Here is a 3,896-nt window from a genome sequence, read left to right as displayed (position 1 = left end):
TGTCATCTATGTTTATTTTTCCATGAAGTTATCTTTTTCTTATTGATTCATGTAAGCTCTTTACATATTGTGGATAATAATCCTTGATTATAACTTTTCTTTGTAATTTCCCCCCATTCTTTTACTTTTTGAAAACTGTATTTATGGTGTCTTTTATCATACAGGACTTCTAAATTTTCACAAAGTAAGGTATGTAAACTTGTCTTTGTGGTCTGTGGGGTTTGAGTCTGGGATAAGAAGGCTTTTGTTTGGAATATTTTCAAGACATTCTATATAGTTTCCTGATGCTAACAACTCTTGTGAAGCCTGAACAGGAATTTCTTAATGATTTCAAGATTCACCACTTACTTGATGTGTAAGTGCCAAATATTTGATACATATTAGATACTCAGTGGATTAATATACATGGTCCCTGCCTTCATGGAGCTTCTAAAGTGGAAAATGGATACCAAATAGATAAATACAAATTGTATTAATACTGAGTGCCATGAAAGAAATGAGTGGTTGAGCTAGACAGTAATCCAGTGGAACTTACTTTTTTTCACTTAAGTATAGTTGATTTACAATGTGCCAATCTCTGCTATATCAGCTTTACACATATATACATTATTTTTAAAATTCTTTTCCCAGGTTTATCCCAGGAAAATGAAATGAAAGTCGCTCAGGCATGTCCAACTCTTTGTGACCCCGTGGACTTCTCCAGTCCATGGAATTCTTCAGGCAAGAATACTGGAGTGGGCAGCCTTTCCCTTCTCCAGGGGATCTTCCCAACCCAGGGGTTGAACCCAGGTCTCCTGCATTGCAAGCGGCTTCTTTAGCAGCCGAGCCACCATGGAAGACCAAGAATACTGGAGTGGGTAGCCTATCCCTTCTCCAGTGGATTTTTCCAACCCAGGAATTGAACCAGGGTCTCCCGCATCTTAGATGAATTCTTTACCAGCTGAGCTACCAGGGACGCCCCTTCAAGCTGTGTAGGGGTGTCATTAAGGGATGGCAGTTAGGTTATCCCAGGAGATTGGATATAATTCCCTGTGCTATACAGCAGGACCTTGTTGATCCATTCTAAATGTAGTAGCTTGCATCTACCCAACCCAAACTCTCAGTCCATCTCTCTCCCCCTCCCTTCCCCTTGGCAACCACAAGTCTGGTTTCTCTGTCTGTGAGTCTGTTTCTGTGTAGTAGACAGGTTCATTTGTGCCATATATTAGTTTCCACAGTAAGTGATGTCATATGGTATTTGCTTTTAAGGGGAATTTACTTTAGATGGGGTTGTCTAGAACATCTTCTTTGAGAAGGTGACAAACAAGTTGAAACCTGAAGGATGGTAATGGAAGTTAGCCCTCCTTTTCCTCAAGTGCCTCATAGCAGCAAAATTATGGCAAGTAGATGGACAGTTTAAATAGCCCTTAAACATGATCCCTGCCAAGTAAAAGCAAACTAGTATTCTTGACAATATGGGTAGACAGTAAATGGAAAGAAAGCACTGATCACATCAGTAATAACCCACTCTAACAAGAAGGTCCCCAAATAGAGGGACCTAAACCAGATAGAAATTTCTTTCTTTCTCACATTAAAATCTCAGGGAGGCAAGTGGTCAGAGTTGGTAGCATGGTTTGCTTTACAAGACCATCAAGGCATCCAGGCTCCTTCAGTCTTTTGTTCTCCATCTTCAACACGTGGCTTTCAGTTAATGATCTGAGATAGTTACCAGCTCCCACCACCGCATCTGCCTTTGAGCAAGTGAGAGAACATAAGAGGGAATGGGAAGGTATGCACCTTTCTTTATGAAAACATTAGCTGGAAATTGTATACATCCCTTCTGCTCACAGCTCTGCCTATAACCGACTTCCTCCTTTAGCTGAAAAGGAGACTAGGAAATGTGGTCTTTCACTGGGACCATGTTCTCAGCTAAAACTATTGATATTTCTGTAAGAGTGGAGAAAAGATGTTGAAGGGACACTGAGTCATCTCGTCCACAAATAACCTACTGATGTTTTTAAAATAGAAACTGTATCAGGGATAGTGCTGAGACCGTGAAGGGTGTCATAGCATTTAGAGTCTAGTAATTAAAGGTCACCATTCAGCAGGCCATACTGGTAAATCTATAAGTATTCAGTCTCAAGTCAGGAGTAGGTGATGTGGGCAAGTATCTTGAAGGAGTCACATAAACCTGACCAAAATGCCATCACTCTCTCTTTTGTCCCCCCAACTGGGAGATGGCACACAAGCAAAAAACAATGTTCAACTTCTTAAACACTAATCTTAAAGTTTTTCTGTAAAGGACAGTACACCCAACAGAGTTAGTTGTAAATCATATCAAGTGTCATGTTTTTATTCTTTACCTTTTGTGCATCACTGATCATTTTACAAATTTGAAGAAAACAGCAAATCTTCCCCCAGAAATACAGACATTTTCTAAGCGCCAGTAAAAGAGCTTGTCTATGATCTTGTGACACTAGTGGGCTCCCTGAGCCCGTTTCTGGAACCTATTGAGAGCCATTCCTTTGCCCTAATATCTTGATGAACCTTAGCAGATGGATATGTCTAGTAGTGGAGGTACCCCATGTTCAGGAGGCAAGTCATTTCATCCTTAGGCAGTTTGAGAATACTGAACAAAAAAACAACTTCCGCCTTTGTAAAACTCACCCATTGGTACAACTCAAAATTTCTTTAACAATATATAGATTTGATGGATAGCTACATGTAAAAGGATGAAACTAGATAACTTTTCTCACACCATATACTCAAAAAAATAAAATGAATTAAACACTTAAAAGGAAGACTAGAAGCCATAAAATTCCTAGAAGAACACTATAGGCAGTGAGCTTTTTGTCATGGGTCTTAGCAATAATTTTCTGGATCTGTCTCTTTATGTAAAGGAAAAAGGAGCCAAATAAATAAATGAGACTGCATCAAACTAAAAAGCTTTTGCACAGGGAAGGAAACTATCAACAAAATGAAAAGCATACTGAATGAAGATTCAGATATGTCTGCTGCTGCTGCTGCTGCTAAGTCGCTTCAGTCGTGTCCGACTCTGTGCGACCCCATAGACAGCAGCCCACCAGGCTCCTCTATCCATGGGATTTTCCAGACAAGAGTACTAGAGTGGGGTGCCATTGCCTTCTTCGAATGATATGTCTACTAAGGGGTTAATATCCACAATCTATAAAGAACTCATCAGTTCAGTTCTGTTCAGTCGCTCAGTCGTGTCCGACTCTTTGCAACCCCATGAATCACAGCATGCCAGGCCTGCCTGTCCATCACCAACTCCCAGAGTTCACCCAGACTCACATCCATTGAGTCAGTGATGCCATCCAGCCATCTCACCCTTTGTCATCCCCTTCTCCTCCTGCCCCATATATTAAAAAATCCAATTTAAAAATGGGCCAAGGACCTGAATAGGCATTCTTCCAAAGAAGACATACAGAGGACCTACAGACAGATGAAAAGATGCTCAATGTCACAAATCATTGTTGTTCGGTCACTCAGTTATGTCCGACTGTTTGGAGCCCCATGGACTGCGCACGCCAGGCTTCTCTGTCCTTTACTATCTCCCAAAGTTTGCTCAGATTCATGTCCATTGAGTTGGTGATGCCATCCAATCATCTCGTCCTCTGTCATCCCCTTCTCCTCCTGTCTTCAATCTTTCCCAACATCAGGGTCTTTTCCAACGAGTCGGCTCTTGAAGTCAGAATCTTAGCTCACCTACTTTTCCTCCTGTTTACTCAGGAATGCCTTTGTTTCTCAATATTTGGTCTCTTCACCACAACCCTGCTGAATGGGAAGACCCTCAGGTATGACAGTCCCAAACTCCACCCAGTGGCATCTGAGATAGTCAACAAGGATAGGAGGGAACAGAAGATATTCACAGTAGAGGGCGTGGTTAGAACAATCAT

The sequence above is a fragment of the Bos indicus x Bos taurus genome, chromosome 3 (assembly GCF_003369695.1).
Source record: "Bos indicus x Bos taurus breed Angus x Brahman F1 hybrid chromosome 3, Bos_hybrid_MaternalHap_v2.0, whole genome shotgun sequence".
Lineage (NCBI taxonomy): Eukaryota > Metazoa > Chordata > Mammalia > Artiodactyla > Bovidae > Bos > Bos indicus x Bos taurus.
Note: the sequence above shows the minus strand (reverse complement) of the source record.